This window comes from Scyliorhinus torazame, chromosome 18, assembly GCF_047496885.1.
Source record: "Scyliorhinus torazame isolate Kashiwa2021f chromosome 18, sScyTor2.1, whole genome shotgun sequence".
Taxonomy (NCBI): Eukaryota; Metazoa; Chordata; class Chondrichthyes; order Carcharhiniformes; family Scyliorhinidae; genus Scyliorhinus; species Scyliorhinus torazame.
This window is the reverse complement of record NC_092724.1, coordinates 133,114,898-133,134,906: the sequence shown is the minus strand read 5'-3', so window position 1 is coordinate 133,134,906 and position 20,009 is coordinate 133,114,898.

The window sequence follows — 20,009 nt, the reverse complement described above, 5'->3', positions numbered from 1 at the left end:
GTCCAACAAACGCTCTAGGGTGCTTGGTTTTCTTTTGCCTGCATTTATTGAGGCCATCTACGGGGTCACCCCGGTTATACCCGATCGCGTCTAGGACCGCGGTATGCGTTTCTGCAAGGGTGCCTCCTCCTACATTCTGTGGGTCGGGAAGGGCTGCTACGACCGAAGGGTCTAAACTCAAAACTGTGAGCTTCACGTGCTCTCGCTCATTCAGGCCATACATGGTCGCCTGCTGCTTTACTCTGGCAAATAAGTGGTGGGGGTCTGAGGTGGGGAGGAACGGTGTGATTTTCTTGTACGCGTCCCGTAATTGGGTCACTGTTAAGGGGGTGGTATACAAAAATTCTGTGTCGTCTGATGTGGCTGTGCGGTGTGTGGTTACTGGGTTCATTGGAGCCTGAACTATCTGCTCTGTGGGGGGTTGGGGCGCTTTCCTCTTTTGGGGCTTTCCCTGCGCACATGTTCCCTGAACATATCTCTGTGCTGTCTCGTTTAATTCTTCCCAATCAGGGCCGTCTTCCTCATCTAATTTTGCTCCGAAGGTTTCCTGGAATCCCTTTTGAACTGAAAGCAGAGATTGCAGCTCTGCAATCTGCTTCCGGCACTTTGCGTGGTCTAGTGAGCTTTGTCTTTGCTCTTGGGTGGCAGCATGGAGTGCTCTTAACGCTGCCTTTAGGTCACTACACTGCCTCTGCAATGTCTCTACCTTCTTCTCGGTTTCTTCTCGTACCAGGACTGCACGTTGCGTGTCCTGATAGGCCTTTTCATACTGGGACTGGAAGCTGCTTAAGTGCGCCAGACAAGACTGGTGTGCCCACTTGGCATCATCCACCTCTCCGTCTTTTGCTGCCAACGTCCTCCTTAACTCTAAGTTCTCTCTTTCTACCTCACTGACATAGACCTTGCTCATTCGATGTATGCCTTCTATCTCTTTCCGGAGCGTCCTAACGACCTCCTCTGTACCTCGCAATTGTGCCAAACAGGACACGATTGCCATCGGCTTGCAAGCTTTTCCTAAGCTCTTCTTGTGAATCTCGCTCAGGTTCTCCCACCAAGTATGTCCTATACTCCCGGTACCTGTTTCCTCGTTGTTACAGAATTCGCTCCAAAGAGGCCATCCTTTCCCTTTGAGGTACTTCCTGATTTCTTCTTTCCATACGGGACATTGTCCTACTCTACTGCTGCTGGTCGCTGCGACCGCAAATTCCTCTGGGTTCATGAGGCGTTGCATTGCCAGCATTGCCATCTTTCCTATCTGAATGCTTCTTTTAATTTGGAACAAGGGGGACTAAGGCGGTGCTGTAATTACGGGTATGACTTTCGCTATTTTCCGGAATACAAACTCCTGACAGTTTTGTCGCAACAAAAAAATCTATCAGTATTACCTTATCGCCCTGTTAGTTACGCATGCATACACACACTTCCGAATTATGAGGATTGATCAGAACTGCTTGAACACTTGTGGTTTTTCTGTTCCCAATTGGATTTCTAATTCAAATTTTTGGGTTCTCCTGGAGTGGTTAAGCACCTTCTAGATCGGGTCCCGTCAGGATGTCGCCAGTAATATGTTGCTAACTTTTGGTTGGTTCAATTGGCTCTGTTTTATAACCTTTGCTCTCGAGTCGCCAGGTATCTTTATGATACCGCCACGAGGTTCAAGTTCAAGTAATGATCAATAACTCAATACACCGATTAGTAAGATTCAAATCAAAGCATATTTATTATACACAGTAAATCACTACTCATGCATAAATTCTACTTCTAAGCTACTTCTACAACTAACAGGCCTATACTTAGCTTCGGACTGGCCCACCATGTCAGGGGAACAAATGGCCTTTCGTTCGGGTTCTGAGTCTGCGGGATTCGAAGTTGGTACGGATTGGTAGCTAGGAGCGCCTATCTCGTAGCGAGCATTGACTTAAGACTTACTGGATATCGGCGGCAGTTGAACCAGTCACTGTCAAGGGTTGGTTCGCGCTGATGAGTAACCCGATCAAGAAGGACAATTTGAACTTGGGGGCTTAACTTTATAGTCCCCAGGGGCTTCCCGCTTTTCGGGCCGGACCCTGTACCTGATTCCAAGTGATTGGACTTCGTTCCAATCGCTTGGTTCGATTTCTCCAATACTGGAGCGGTTCCCTGATCGATGGGCGGTCTTGAGGTGTCCATTAACCTCTTTTGGGTTGGCTCCTGCTGGCGCCAAGGAGTCTGGCTTGGCTTTGTTTATCCCAAATGTTTTGATTGTTCCCGGGGATTGCTCATTAGTATGTAGATGGCTGCTACATTATTATGCAGAAGGCTGCTTGTATCGATGCTGTCTGGGCTTTTGCAGAGTTTAATACACAGTAACTTGCACCTGCTAGTTTCTGACTGTGTTGGCTGAATTTCCCTTCAGCCTTTGCTGTTCTTCCATTTTAAATCGGGACTTGGCCAACCCAGGTGGTTACACCCCCACCCCATCACCAACGGCACCCCTTCCAGCAACGAGGAGGGCGGTGCCACCGGAAAAGTCGGAAAAAACATTTTTGCAAAATCCCGCACCTGTATATACCTAAACACCTCCCCGCCCCCTCGGGACTCCAAACTTCTCCTTCAACCCCTTCAAACTTGCAAACCGCCCTTCTAAAAATAAATCCTTCATTTCCATCACCTCGCGCTCCTCCCAATCCCGAAACCTAGCATCCGCCTTGCTGGCTCAAACCCATGGTACCCTTGGATCGACCCCGCCCCCAATCTAAAGTGCTGCCGAAATTGCCTCCATATTTTCAGCATGGCCACCACCACCAGACTCCCCGAATACTTCACTGGGGCAAACGGAAGTCGGCAATTCAACCCTTCGATCCTGCTCCACCATTCAATCAGATCATGGCTGATCTCTTCCTGGTCTCAAATCCACCTCCCAACTGTTGCCCATATCCCTTCAACCTGTTTTTTAAAATCAAAAATATATCTATCTCTTTCTTGAAAACATTTAATGAGTCAGATCCCACTGCTCTATGGAGAAGTGGACTCCACAAATTCATCCCCCTCTGCTCGAGGTAATTCCTCCTCATCTCATTTCTAAATCTACTGCCTCTCAACCTCTCTCCGTGACCTCGCGTTCTAGATTTCCTCACAAGGGGGAAGGAATATTCGGTCTATGCTTACTTTATCAATCCCATTTAGTATTTCATACACCTAGATCAGATCCCCCTCATCTTTCTAAACTCCAGCGAGCCCAAACTGTTTAATCTCTCCTCATATGTCAACCCTTTCATCCCCGGAATCTATCTGATGAACCTTCTCTGAACTGCCTCCAATGCCACCACATCCTTCCTCAAATAAGGAGACAAAAACTGGACACAATGCTCCAGATATGGTCTCACCAACACCCTATATAATTGCAATAACACTTCTCTATTTTTATACTCAAGGGCTTTTGCAATAAATGATAATATTCCGTTATCCTTTTTAATTACATGCTGGTACATGCTTTTCTTGGTGGTATTTTTAAAGGATAGGCTTGCAGATCACAAAGGTACAAACAGCCAAGAGTTTTATTGGAAAGATGTTTACCCTACAGGCTGTTAGCCTGAGCAAACAGCCAATGATGTCACCAATACATCATGTGATCAGATTCTTAAAGTGACTTGTTCCAATTAGGAACGAACATGAATAAACAGGATTTTTCAAGAAATATATTTTTTAAAAATTCACATTTACCTTTTACTCCCCCGCCCCCAAATGCACTGACACATTCTGGGGTGCAGCCCATGCATGCTGTCAGCCCTCCAAAAGGATGCTGCCCCCAAGGGATATTCTTCGTACGTGAGGGTTGACACTAGGTAATGACCGAATATTTGTTTTTTCCATTGTCCTGGTTAACACTTATCCCTCAACTAACATTACAAGACCAAAATATCGATCTTCTTTACTGTGCTCTACACATGACTGCATCACAGTAAATGGACCTCATCGGCTTCAATGGCAACATCCCAAGACCATGGAAAGCATTGTTATATATATATACCTTCACTGACAGAACTGTAGATGTTGTAAAACCGCTATGACATGTTCTATCCGGTAACACATCCTGAGTTTGGTATTGTGCTCGTTATTACTCTTCAACTGTGCTGCAGCCCACACCACCGTCAGTCACTGGCTCTTTTCCCTAGTCTGCCCATAATCATTGCCACTTCAGCAGAGTTTAATGTTTGTTTCCCAATGATGCTGTAAAAACTTGTTCAAGATTAATTGTTTGTTTTCTCCATGTTCTTCTTTGCAATTTCCCTTCCATGAGCATTAGCCGAAGTCGAAGGCAGTGCCCGAGCAGTACAACAACAATTTGGCATTTTGTAGCCCCTTCAATACTGTAAAAGGTGTGGTGATATGCATCACTGTACATACACAAGGGGTTAATGCAAATACACTACAACTAAGTAAACACGAGAGGGAGCACTGGAGATGTCATAATATGCAAACATGCAGCTAATGAACACTTCGAATAGGACACAACCAATGAACAGTCAAGACACCCAGAGGTGGAATTACCACAAGGGGGCATTACACAACCCATATAAAAGGACAGGGCACACATGCTCTGTCTCTTTCCGCAGGCGACACTTAGAGAGTAGGACAGGGACAGATCAGAAGCATCACACCCACCACGTGGCTTAGAGCAGACTGGTTAGTTAGACTGAGTTACTATAGCAAGATCAGCAGAAGAGTGGAACTCATAGAGAACTGTGCTAATGGCTTAATAAATAATATTGAACTTATTTCAAAGTCAAAGCTGCATTGAGTTGCAACCTGTGTTATCACAGAGTACATAACACAACATGGTACCAGTTGTGCCTGTTGAATCTATATAGTTCAACTCAGCGAGATCCGTGACTACCAGCAACAGCACCCAGGCAAGATGATCAAGCTTCCGGTTCCTCAGCAGCTCAGGTACCACGGCAATCTCAGTGTCAACTGGCGTGCATTCAAGCAGAGATTTGAGATCTACATGGTAGCATCCGACCTAGATGGCGGGCCGATGCTGAGAAGAAAGATCTTCTACTCACCATTGCGGGTGAAAGTGCAACAGAAATCTTCAACTCCTTCAAGTACTCCAAAGGGCAGGACAAGAGAGACTTCCAGCCAAGTTTGAAAATTACTGCGAGGTGAACACAACAGAAATCGGTAGAACTGGCACCTATACTCACCACGAGGCAAAGGTAGGCTTGCAACAGAAGCAAACAGCAATTTTGATTGGCAGCTATCTTGCACAAGGAGCTGCACATGCGCAGTTCCCGAGAAGACGCTATCCGGCAAACCAGTGTTTTGCGCATACGCGAGAAGCCAAGCATGCGCAGTTGCGAAAAGAGCGCACAGTGAAGGAAAAGTGATCTGCGCATGCGCAATCCATTCCTACGCTCCACGTCACAAGCGTCATGACGTCAGGACACGTCCACTTAAAGGGGAAATGTCCGAAAATAGTGAAAAAACATTTTACCGCCAGAAAACACAATTCTTTCACCTGGAACGACAGCGCAATGCCTGAACTTCGACCAGTAGCTGAGAGTAACCTCTGCAGAATCCTGCAACAAGCAGTTAGCACCGCCCTAAGAGATGGTTTAGTCCTTGAAGACTACGACTCAGACGATGATTTCATCATTGGACGTAGCGACCTCAGTACCAAATCCGAACCGCAACAAGATGTGTTGTCCATTGAAGTATCTGACACAGTCATGGACTAATTTTTCGGATTTGAGGATCCGCAGCCCAGCATAGACGACATCCCGACCCATGAGTACAGGATTCTGCTGCGGCCTGACGCCAAGAGACAGTGAGTGGTACAAGCCCACAGAGAGCGGCCTGACGCCAAGAGAGTGTTCCACGCACCACGAAGAGTCCCCGACTCCACACAGAGAGTGGTCCACGCACCACGAAGAATCCCCGACTCCACACAAAAAGCGATGACAGACTCCACAGTGAGACCACTGCACGGCTCCACACAGAGAACACAGAAAGACTCCACAGCGAGACCACTGCACGACCCCGTTGAGAGTGCACAGATCGACTCCACAGCTAGACCACTGCATGGCTCCACACAGGGAACGTGCCAGACTCCATAGAGAGAGCGATACAAGCCTCCACAGCAAGCTCATTGACAGGCTCCATGGTGGAAGCAATGCAAGACTCCAGAGTGCAGTCCTTGCATGAACAAGACCGTGAAGGTCTAGCAACCTTATCTGAGCAACCAGCAGCAGACGATGCAAGTCTGCCACACTCAAGTGCACAACAAAAAGACTATGACAGTCTACCATGCTCACGTGAACAACAAAAAGACTGTGACAGTCTACCCAGATTATTTGAGCCACCAGAAGAAGACAGTCTACCCAGCTCATCTAACCGACAAAAAGACACTGAAGGACTACCCACTGTATGTGTGACAAGTGACAAATGCTTCACGATTCCCATACAAGGTGTGCGACATCTCAGCGAGAATGACAGACCTCAGCTAGTATGTACAGAGGCACTCGACAATCAAAGTGAGGCTACTAGTGACTCCAGTGACACCACGTTAATTCAAACCTCATCTACTCGAGCCTCTTCACAAGAAACTGAAATGATCCCAGACGGGGAGCATCCATAAACGAAAGGTGATTCAGGTGAACCAGAAAGGGCTCCAGACGGGGAGCATCGACAAGCCAAAGATGATTCAAGTGAACCGGACATGACTACATGACTCCAGACGGGGAGCGCCGAGGAATCAGAGCCGGCACGCTCAATGAAACAGCAGATGCCACAAAGGATACTGGCACAAGTAACTTTGTGAAGGACTCGAGTTCTCCACTCGGTGTGGTCATTGAGCGCAACAAACACAACAACAAAACCTACAAAAACAACATCACCGACAACAACAGGAAGTGTACTAAAGGCACCAACGTCAACAACAAGCACGACAAAACCAACAACACTGGAACAACGACTGGTATGACATTGTACAACTCTGCCAATGCAGGACACTGTGACAGCACAACTCAAGACAATGGCAAGTGTGCAGACATACCATGGAATGACAACGCAGCTTACCAATTCACGTTTGCTACACTACAAACAAGCAGACCAGCTTTCAAGGCAGCTGACATACGGCATCAATACCGCAAACACAGACACCAGTCCAGGTCAGACAGGAAAAAGGACATCAAGAATCGCTACCACAAGCATCGCAAAAAAAAAAGAGTCCAAATCAGACAACGAAGTGATTTGTCTATTTGAACACCTCCTGATGACTTCTTGGTTCCTTAAGCACAGGGACACTGACGGCGTTCACAAGGAAATGACAACATCAACATCGACACTTCAATAACAAAACAAGCCACTCGACCATGTAAATTCATGAACTTTGGACTCATAAATTTTATTTGTTATTGTATAATCATCACTGTCATCATGACTTGTACATGTCATCACTTATCTACCTATTTTGTTCAAATTTCTTAACCAAGTACAGAAAATATGTAACATGAAAAAAGGGGGGATGTGGTGATATGCATCACTGTATATACACAACGGGTTAATGTAAATACACTACAACTAAGTAAACACTAGAGGGAGCACCGGAGATGTCATGATATGCAAACATGCAGCTAATGATCAGTTTGAATAGGGCACAACCAATGAGCAGTCAAGACACCCAGAAGTGGCATTACCACAAGGGGGCATTACACAACCCATATAAAAGGACAGGGCACACATGCTCTGTCTCTTTCCATAGGCGACACTTAGATTGTAGGACAGGGGCAGATCAGAAGCATCACACCCACCAGATGGCTTAGAGCAGACTGGTTAGTTAGACTGAGTTACTATAGCAAGATTAGCAGGAGAGTAGAACTCATAGAGAACTGTGCTAATGGTTCAATAAATCACATTGAACTTACTTCAAAGTCTGGAGTATCTTTTGGTCAAAGCTGTATCGAGTTGCAGCCTGTGTTATCCCAGAGTACATAAGACAACAAATGGTTTCAAGGTGCTTTGCAGGGGCGTTATCAGGTAAAACATGAACCATAAAATCTTGAACCATTGAACATTAAGATAGGCTGGTCAATGGCAGGTTTAAAGGAAGGTCTTTGAAGGAGGAGAGGGAGGTAGAGAGATGGATAGGCCGAGGGTGGCATTTATAGAGCCTGTGACTTTGGCAACTAAAGGCACAGCCACCAGTGGTGGAGAATTGGCAAGAGGCCAGAACTAACAAAGCACAGAAATCTCGTGAGATTATAGGGTTGGAGGAGGTTACAGAGATGGCAAAGCCCACAGAGGGAGCATAGGGACAGGAGGAGGTAATTTGACCCATCAAGCCTGCTCCACCATTCATTTAGCTGAGCATCGACCTCAGTGCCACTTTCCCAGCACTTTCTCCATATCATTAGAATCCAGAAATCTAGCCAGTTCTGCCTTAAACATGTGCAATGATTGAGCTTTCACGGCCCTCTTGAGTTGTGAATTCATCATCCTCTAGGGTTCAAACATAAGGATAAGAATTTTAAAATCACGGCAAGGCATTGCTGGCCCAGAAAGCCAGGATTGAATGTAGGTCAGTGCGCAAACTCCCCCAGTACCTATTATCCATGTGGGTGGATGACAGCTCTTGACGCTCCAGCAAGACTGATAATCTTTATGTGTGCAGAGTGAGGGCATAGCAGTTTCAGGGCTTTGCTTCTAGGGAGCTGAAAGTGTAACCTTGATTCATTTATCTCATATAGTTATTAATTCAGAAAGACGGTTCTACCCTGAAAACTCACAGCAAGTTAATAAAAGTGACATCTTTACATGCACTTGCTTACCAAAACTGTACCAAAGCAGTGTGAAATGTAAGCCTGCTTGTGACAATAAAGATTATTATTGTATCGCAAATTACATAATAAAGGACTCATCCTATTGTCTTCCGCCTGTTCCACTTTGATTGTTGGACAGACTATGCTGCTACCTATCCTGATAGTGTAGCAAAGATCCGGGATCTACCTAATAGCAACTTGCTGGCATACTGACATTAACCATCCTACAGCCCAGCAACCAGGCTACTTTGACACAGGTATTATCTCATTTAAACTGTGCCACGTGCTCAATATCACATTGTTAGCTTGTCTGCAGCTGGGTAACTCAATGTATCATGAGCTTTAAATTGATATTACAGCTCCTTATCATAAATTGATGGCTTTTATAAATATCACTATTATAATCTTTAAGTTCTCGAGGGTTGTAGTGCAACTTGCAGTTAGGTCACACTTTGCCAAATCTGAGGATGCCCGAATATTGACACATTTTAACAGGCACATTCTACATTGCTTGCTTGTGTCGTGATACTTACAGCTCAAGGCTTCCATCCTTTGCCGTAAGGCCCAATAAGGTATTAGCAATTTCATTGACTGAATTTCAGACTGGTGCAATGTTATCCTAAAGCATAGAAGAATATGCAAATGTACCCTCCAGCATATTGAAATACCAATGAAGGAGTATGGCAGACTGTGATAGTTTTATCTTAAACTCTAATGATATATTTCAGTTGACGGATATAAAGTTTGGACGGTTGGTCTTTGAACCTGTTGGGCAGACCATTCACTATTAAAGGATAAGTTACTGACTTTAATGTGTACCTCTTTCATTCATATCTAATATAATTATGGTTATGGACTCTCTGATCTTCCTAAGAGGTGGTCTTATGGTGGCGCAGTGGGTAGCGCTCTGGCTCTGAACCAGAGCTCTGGGTTTGAGTCCCACTTCAGGACTTGATGGCCTTGGAAGATGGGTTCATAATGTGGCCTAACAACCAGTAAATCATTTCAATATGCCTGTGGCAGGCAGGAAGAGTGGGAGAGTCTCCTGGTCAGCCACACTTGATGGGTGCCCCTCAAACTCTATAGTCTGCGGTGACAGACGAGTGACGTGTTCCAGGAAAATGTGTGGAAACAGATGGAAGTATCTGCTTGATCTGCCTCATGGCACGGGAAGAGAATGGAAATCTTCCTACATTCCTCATATATTGCAATCAGGATTTCATCATACAGGGGCAGCACGGTGGCGCAGTGGGTTAGCTCTGTTGCCTCACGGCGCCGACGTCCCAGGTTCGATCCTGGCTCTGGGTCACTGTCCATGTGGAGTTTGCACAGTCTCCCCGTGTTTGCGTGGGTTTCGCCCCCACAACCCAAAAGATGTGCAGGTTAGGTGGATTAGCCACGCTAAATTGCCCCTTAATTGGGAAAAAAAAATGAATTGGGCACTCTAAATTTTTAAGAAACAAAAGAAAATAAGAATTTCATCATACAGATTTCTATTCTAGCTGATTTCTAACCATGAACTGTAGGCTACTGAATTATTTACCACCCACAGTCTTTCCCTCCTCCATTAATCTCCAGGCATTTAAACCTGAGATCGATCACTACTTAGTCTCTTTTCCACCTAAGTTTCAAAATTAAAATAACAGTAGAGCTTGAAGATTAAATATATAACTATTAATCTGTGTTTGCACCATTTGACAGCTGTCCCATTAAAATGCTTCCTGTTAGAAGATGTATTAATGGTGCAGCATGATTGTTATTCATCCTTCGAATAGAATCTTTTCTTGTACAATTTGTTCCACTTTTCAGCCGGTAGCAAAATACTTATTGCTGCACACCCAAAAATCCTTCAACTGTCAGGATGGAATGGCCTTGACCAACAAGGAATCTGGATCTGCGCAGGCTTGGTTGGCCGAAGGGCCTGTTCCTGTGCTGTAATGTTCTTTGTTCTTTGTAGACTGTAGGAGGCATCAGTTCCAATGGATTTCACTATCAGCTGTCAAGAATAGCTTTAAAGCATAGACTTATAAAGTTGTTGCGGCGCAGAAGGAGGTTGTTTAGCCCATCGAGTCCATGCCAGCTCTCTGCAAAACAATCCATTCCCCCATTTCCTCCCTGCTGTGCCGTAAGTTTGTTTTCCTCAATTTCCTTCTGGAATCATTGCTCATCACTGCTTCCACCATCAACGGAGGCAGCGAGTTTGAGATCCTTCCCACACCCTGCCTAAAAAGGTTTTTCCTCACATGGAACATACAGTGCAGAAGGAGGCCATTCAGCCCATCGAGTCTGCACCGACCCACTTAAGCCCTCACTTCCACCCTATCCCCGTAACCCAATAATCCCTCCTAACCTTTTTGGATACTCGGGGCAATTTATTATGGCCAATCCACCTAACTTGCACGTCTTTGAACTGTGGGAGGAAACCGGAGCACCCGGAGGAAACCCACGCAGACGCGGGGAGAACGTGCAAACTCTGCACAGACAGTGACCCAGCAGGGAATCGAACCTGGGACCCTGTCGTTGTGAAGCCACAGTGCTATCCACTTGTGCTACCATGCTGCCCAAAATGCCCCTTAATTCTCTTGTCCAAAACTTTAAGTCTCTATCCTCAGGTTCTTAAACTATCAGCCAATGGGAACAGATTATCTTTGTCTACTTAATCTAATCCTGCCATAATCTTGTGCACCTTCTTTCAAATCTCCCTTCAAACTCCTTTGCTCCAAGGAGAACAACCCCAGCTTCTCCAACCTAACCTTGTAGCTAAACTCCCTCGCCGCTGAGGAACCCCAATCTGGTAAATCTCCTCAGCACCTTCTTAGAGCTCCTCAGAACCTTCTAAAACATGATGATCAGAACTGGATGCAATACTCATGGTGGCCTAACCAGAGCTTTATATTGGTTCCTTATCTAAGGAAAGATATACTTGCCAAAGAGTGAGTGCAACGGACGTTCACCAGACTAATCCCCGGGATTGTCTTGTGAGGAGCAATTGAGGAAACTGGGCCTCTGTTCTCAAGACTGTTGAGGAATAAGTGGTGTCATTAAAGTTCACAAAATGCTTAACAGGGCATGACAAGGTAGTTGCAGGAAAGATGTTTCCTCTGGCTGGTGAGTCAAGAACCAGGGGGCACTGTCTCAGAACACAGGTCAGGCCATTTAGGACTGAGATGAAGATGAAGAGGAATTTATTCCTCAGAGGGTGGTGAACCTTTGGAATTCTCTGCCCCATGGGGCTGAGGAAGCTCCATCACTGAGCATGTTCAAGATAGAAACAACAATTTCTCAATACCAAAGACATCAAGGGATATGGGGGGAAGGATATGCAGGAAAGTGGCATTAAGGTAGATGATCATCCATGATCCAATTGAATGCTGGAGCAGGCGCATGGGCCAAATGGCCTACCCTCGTTCGTATGTTCCTCCTAACCTCCCTGCTTTTGACAATACCTCTAATTATGAACCCCAAATTGCGTATGCTTTGCTACTTGCTCTCTCAATATGTCCTGCCATCTTCAACTGATCAACATGAACCCCATTAATGAAAAAGATAAACAGATCAAACCCTCATGTGCTGTGATATCCCATGATTCTACCCTGAAGAGGAATGCCCTGCCATTGGTCATCACATTGTTTGACCAGGAATTGGCTGCACTGCCTTCTAAAGATGGCCTGGTTTCTTTCTCTACGATGGAGATGAAGCCATGATCATATTGAATCGTGGAGCAGGCTCAAAATGCTAAACTGCCTACTCCTGCTCCTAGTTTTTATGTTCTAAGAAATAACTATTCTGTCTAATTCTCTTGGTCTGTAGCCCTGTAGGTAACAGCACCTGAAGCACAAATCTGGTGTCCTTGGTTAATAAGGGGATTTCTTGATTAATGAGGCAATCAGGGGTTATGGGTAGAAGGCAGGACAATGAGGTTGAGGAGCATATCAGCCATGATCGAATGGTGGAGCAGACTCGATGGGCCGAATGGCCTAATTCTGCTCCTGTATCTTATGGTCTTATGGGCATTTGATCAGATGACAGAGATTTCTGATATTCCAATCCACCAGCCATTTGAGGATTTTATTCACTTCTTTGCAGGGTAGCAGAATGAGGGAGGTCACCAGCCCTGGGTCTGAACTGAATTAACACTGAAGCCCGAGAGAAGTATGCAATATGCTCGTTCAGTCCCACTGATGCCCCAGGTCCTGAATCTGAGGGAGACGCATGGAGAAAGAACCCTCAGAGAAGATGTAGCCGAAATAAAGAGAAAGAAATGTAGCTTTTGTTTATATGCAGAATAATAATAACCAGGATTAGAACTGGGGCCAACTGCTGCCAGACTGTATGGAGCCTCCTGGTCGAAACAGATGATTATGCATGATTTCAAACTTTCAAATGCAATATACAAATACACAGTTAGTGAGTCATTCAAGTGAATGAGAAGCCAGCATTTTGAGAAAGACAGCAAACCAGGAGTTCAAAACCAGCCGTCAATCATGCTTTTAAAATCATTATCTAGATTATGACGGTGAAACTGGCAGCATTCAGTATCATTACAACTGTGAAACTGGCAGCATTCAGTATCATTACAACTATGAAACTGGCAGCATTCAGTATCATTACAACTATGAAACTGGCAGCATTCAGTCTCATTACAACTATGAAGCTGGCAGCATTCAGTATCATTACAACTATGAAGCTGGCAGCATTCAGTATCATTACAACTATGAAACTGGCAGCATTCAGTATCATTACAACTATGAAACTGGCAGCATTCAGTATCATTACAACTATGAAACTGGCAGCATTCAGTATCATTACAACTATGAAACTGGCAGCATTCAGTATCATTACAACTATGAAACTGGCAGCATTCAGTATCATTACAACTATGAAACTGGCAGCATTCAGTATCATTACAACTATGAAACTGGCAGCATTCAATATCATTACAACTATGAAACTGGCAGCATTCAGTATCATTACAACTATGAAACTGGCAGCATTCAGTATCATTACAACTATGAAACTGGCAGCATTCAGTATCATTACAACTATGAAACTGGCAGCATTCAGTATCATTACAACTATGAAACTGGCAGCATTCAGTATCATTACAACTATGAAACTGGCAGCATTCAGTATCATTACAACTATGAAACTGGCAGCATTCAGTATCATTACAACTATGAAACTGGCAGCATTCAGTATCATTACAACCATGAAACTGGCAGCATTCAGTATCATTACAACCATGAAACTGGCAGCATCCAGTATCATTACAACTATGAAACTGGCAGTATTCAGTATCATTACAACTGTGAAACTTTCAGCATTCAATATCATTACAACTATGAAACTGGCAGTATCCAGTATCATTACAGCTACAAAACTGTCAGCATTCAGTATCATTACAACTACGAAACTGGCAGCATCCAGTATCATTACAACTATGAAACTGGCAGCATTCAGTATCATCACAACTATGAAACTGGCAGCATTCAGTATCATTACAACTATGAAACTGGCAGCAATCAGTATCATTACAACTATGAAACTGGCAGCATTCAGTATCATTACAACTATGAAACTGGCAGCATTCAGTATCATTACAACTATGAAACTGGCAGCATTCAGTATCATTACAACTATGAAACTGGCAGCATTCAGTATCATTACAACTATGAAACTGGCAGCATTCAGTATCATTACAACTATGAAACTGGCAGCATTCAATATCATTACAACTATGAAACTGGCAGCATTCAGTATCATTACAACTGTGAAACTTTCAGCATTCAGTATCATTACAACTATGAAACTGGCAGCATCCAGTATCATTACAACTATGAAACTGGCAGTATTCAGTATCATTACAACTGTGAAACTTTCAGCATTCAATATCATTACAACTATGAAACTGGCAGTATCCAGTATCATTACAGCTACGAAACTGTCAGCATTCAGTATCATTACAACTACGAAACTGGCAGCATCCAGTATCATTACAACTATGAAACTGGCAGCATTCAGTATCATTACAACTATGAAACTGGCAGCATTCAGTATCATTACAACTATGAAACTGGCAGCATTTAGTATCATTACAACTATGAAACTGGCAGCATTCAGTATCATTACAACTATGAAACTGGCAGCATTCAGTATCATTACAACTATGAAACTTTCAGCATTCAGTATCATTACAACTATGAAACTGGCAGCATTCAGTATCATTACAACTATGAAACTGGCAGCATTCAGTATCATTACAACTATGAAACTGGCAGCATTCAGTATCATTACAACTATGAAACTGGCAGCATTCAGTATCATTACAACTATGAAACTGGCAGCATTCAGTATCATTACAACTATGAAACTTTCAGCATTCAGTATCATTACAACTATGAAACTGGCAGCAATCCCAGGGCATCCGCATACGTGTAATGAAACTTGCTCCTCCACAGGGTGGATTGTGAAATCCCCAGAGATGACAGACAACTTTCATTTTTAATCCAGAAGTCTTGAAGAGGTTACACCTTATTGGCTGAAATGTGACTGGGTTTTAACAGTGTACTGCGTCCCTAATTACTGCTCAAGTACTTCTTTTGATCCAGAAAAACATTTGACATTTGTGAAATGTCGAATGTCTCTCTCGTGATAAAAAGAATCCATTGGCTTTTGACATAATTACTGTTAATGAGTGCTCATGATGTTTCAGCTTCTGCTATAACTCCAAGTGTATGTCCTAATCTTTATTTTGCTCTCTGTAAAATGGTGGTGTTTCGGATGGATATGTAGCAAGCCCATGACTGTTTGAAGAAAAGCAGAGACTAAATCTGGCCAATGTTTCTTCATCAAACAACTCCCAACCTCCTCCCTTCATCTATTATACTCCACCAAATTTAATTTTTATTATTGCTTATCTCATTGTTTGCAAAATTGCAGTCACTGCAGTTCAGAGATTTGTTGTATATTAAGTGCCTCGAGCTGTTTTTGACAGGTAAGATGAGGTGCAATATGAATATAAGCTCAGTTCTATTTTTGTATTTTATACTACATTGACCAGGACAGCAGAATACAGATGCCACTTGCAAAATACTTTTTCCGTTATTCTCTTTTATTTCTCCTCACTGCTCCGCTCGCCCCCATTTCAATGGCATTCAATTCAGGAGAGGGTTGGTATCTCACTGAGAGTTCAGTGGGTAATTAGTCAAATAAACTGGAAGACCTTAGGTTTGATTACCTGTCCATGAATGACGATGGTGAAGTGCTCGAACTGGCATCAGATATTGTAGGTCGTGGAGTGATAATCAGCCACAGTTCCTTATCATTTGATCCTTGATTTAAATGTATGGGTGGCAGCTAAGAAACAGCCTGGCTCTCATTGAAATTACCTTCGTCATGATTGTTGTCTTGGATAACACATCATAAATGATTACTTAAGCAGGTGACTTCGCGGAACCACATCTTAGCAGTTAATACCAGTGAAAACATGCCAAAATAACAGGTAAATAACTAAAACAACTTGGTATCAATAGCTGATGCAATTGGCTTGTAAGTGGCCTTCTTAGACAAGATAAAAATCAAGATGAAATTTTTAGTGTGCACTATTTTGACTCTTTTTTAATCAATGAACATTAGGCACTTGGGCATTGTACAGAAGACACCGGTATCCATGCAACTGGAGTCTCAAAAGGATCAACACATTCAGAAGACGGGAGGACAATCCTAAAACAGTCCAACAATGAAATGTTATGGGTGCGAACTAATATGCTGTAACTAACAGCGATGTTGATCCAATAGAAAGGAGCCGACATTAAAAAAAGGCTTGCATTTATACAGCACCATTCATAATCTCCGGAGGGCCCAAACTGCTTTTCAGCCAATTGAAGTACTTCCAAATTTCCATTTTGGGAAAGGCAGCAGCTGATTTGTATGGAGCAAGGTCCCTCAGACAGAGATGTGATAATGACCAAATAATCTGTTATTGTGTTGTTGATTGAGGGGTAAATATTGTCCACACTCCCTCAGTATTGCACTGCAGCACCAGCCTGGAATGGGACTTGAACCATTCTGGTTCAGAGGCAAGAATTCTATGCGTTTTGCCACAAGTGACGCTGTTTAACAGCCCATATTGTCATAAAATGGAATGGAAAGGAATGAAAGCACGGAATTAAATGGCATGCCATCAGTCTGATTTGGCTGTAAAGTCTATGAGTATGCAAATTAAAGCACAGTATGAGCAGCAAAAAGATCATCCAGTTGTCATGGATCTGAAGAACACTCATCAGCAAAAGCAAGCGCTACTTCTTTTGTTCTGTTTACGCAGATACACATGAACATAAACATCTGCACAGAATGTGACACACTGACCAAAAAATCCTGGCAACACCTTCACAACCAGCCTGGTTAGGGCTGTGGCAGTTCAGCCTTTTTCCTGATATCTTCAGTAAACTATTGATCAAAGGTTCTGATGCTCGACTGCACAACAATTTTGACTGATGAGAAGTGGATAAGTCCCAAGTCTGGTCTAATGCAAAAGGGGCAGCAGGAACACTCCCATTGACAGGAAAGGAAGAACAGGCAGGCTAAGGGTTGTTGGGAATGCCTGCATTCAGACATTGGGCGAGTGCAGAGTCGGGCAGAAAGCAGTCAAACCGGCTGACACACCACCTGCAAAACCTGTACACAAATACTGATCTCTTGGCTGAGGTCCCAGAGGGCCCCCTGCGCCCATTCAATTGTATTCAGTGGGGGTCAGGTTTGGATCCGTGCTGGGTGCAAGTAGAAAGGTTTTCAAAGACTTCTGGTTGCGGCTATGCGGAGCTAAGTCGCATATTTGGCGGCTCCCGCAAAAACTGACGTTTGGGCTCTTTTCAGGGCCCCCAACGGCACTTTTTCGATGTTTCCCAGTGTGGGAAGGAGATTACAACAATTCCCCGATAGTATATGGCTTTTACCAGGAGCGGGGCGACTAAAAAGATGGTGGTGGACCCGAAGAAGGTGCAAGGGAAGAAGAACAAAATGGCGGCGGGCCTGCGCATGAATGTCCTGCGCTTCCGTTTTTTGTACCAAAGGCCTTTTTCCGGAAGGTGGATACGATTATTTCAGAGTTTGTGTGGGCGGGGAAGGTACCAAGGGTGAAGAGGGCCCTGTTACAGAGGCCGCGGAGGGTTGGTGTTGCCAAACATGTGACATTATTACTGGGCGGTGAACGTGGAGAAGGTGAGGCGGTGGTGGGAGGGAGAGGGGGCGAATGGGTTAGGATGGAACAAGAATCATGTCGGTCCAGCCTGAGGGCTATGGTGATGGCAGCATTCCACTCACGCCAAGGAAATACACGGAGAGCCCAGTTGTGCAGTCCACGGTGATGGTGTGGAGCCAGCTGAGGAGGCACTTTAGAGTAGAGGGGATATCGGTGTTAACGCTGTTGTGTGAAAACCATGGAGGGGGGGGGGGGGGGGGGGGGGCAGATGGTATGCACGGGAAGTGGAGAGAAGTGGGGATGGTGAGGACGAGGGATATGTACCTGGAAGAGAGGTTTGCAGCCCGATGGTGCAGTCCACAGTGAGATGGAATCAGCTGAGGAGGCATTTTAGGGTGGAAGGGATGTCAGTGCTAACGCCGCTGTGCGAGAATCATGGGTTTGAGCCGGGGGGGGGGGTTGTATACAGGAGGTGGAGGGAAGTGGGGCTGGTCAGGGTGAGGGATCTATATTTGGAGGAAGGGTTCGCCAGTCTGGAGGAGCTAAGGGAGAGGGTAGAGCTGCCGAGGGGGAGTGAGTTCAGGCATCTGCAGGTTAGAGACTTTGCGCGAAAGGTCTGGAGGGGGTTCCCTAGGTTGCCGGGATACACCCTGCTGGAGCGACTGCTGCTTCCGGAGGTGGAAGGGGAGGGAAGAATTGGGGATATATACAAGTGGCTGGGGGAGCAGGGAGGCGAGCGGGTGGTGAAGATCAAGGAGAAATGGGAAGCGGAGTTGAGATGGGAGATCAACTGGGGAGTATAGAGTGAGGCTCTGCGTAGGGTAAACGGGACCTCCTCTTGTGCAAGGATGAGCCTGATACAGTTTAAGGTGGTGCACAGGATGCATGTGACTCGGGCGAGAATGAGTGGGTTCTTTCAGGAGTAGCAGATGAGTGTGAGAGGTGTGGGCGAGGGCCAGCGAATCACACGCACATGTTTTGGAGTTGCGAAAAATTGGCTCAGTCTTAGCCAGGACAGTGGGGGAGGGGGTGGACCCGGACCCTTTGGTGGCGATATTTGGGGTTTCAGAGAAGCCGGAGTTCATGGAGAGGAGGAAGGCCGATGTCTTGGCCTTCGCCTCTCTGATTGCACGGCGGTGAATTTTGCTGGAGTGGCGGTCGGCATTGCCACCGGGGATAGCGGTTTGGTTGGGTGACCTGTACGACTTCCTGCGGTTAGAGAAGATAAAGTATGAGTTAAGGGGCTCTTCAGGATGGTTTGAGGAAAAGTGGGCGATGTTTGTGACCGTGTTTGAGGGGCTGTTCGTCGCAGGGGAAGGGGGGTGCGGGGGGAATTCTGTGCAGTCTGTATAGGTGGTTGTTGGGAAGTATGTTTCCCGGGGTGTTTATTCACTGTAATCTGTTTTGATAAATGTTTGTAATAAAATGCATTAAAAAAAGAGAGGTTTGCTAGAATGGAGGAACTGAAGGAGAGGGTAGAGCTCCTGAGAGGAAGCAAGTTTAGATATTTACAGATGAGGGACTTTGCCCGGAAGGTCTGGAAAGAGTTCCCCAAGCTGCTGAAGTATGCCCTCCTGGAGCGTTTGCTGCTCCTGGATGTGGCAGGGGAGGGCAGGCTCGGAAACATATATGGATGGCTGGGAGAACAGTGGGGGGGGCGGGGTGGGGAGGAATAAGGAGTAGTGAGGGGGGTGGGGGAGGAATAAGGAGTAGTGAGAGGGGGAGCTGGGAGGGGAGATAAATTGGGGAGTGAGGTGCTATGCAGGGTAAGCAAGACCTCCTCTTGTGCAAGGATGAGCCTGATACAATTCAAGGTGGTACGCAGGATACATGTGACTTGGGCGAGAATCTTCCAGGGAGTGGCACACATGTCCGAGAAGTGTAGGCGGGGACCAGAAAACCACGGAACATATGTTCTAGGGCTGTGAGAAGTTGGAGAGATACTGCGTGGGAGTGTTCACGACACTAACAAAGATTGTGGGGGAGAAGGTCAGGCCGGACCCTATGGT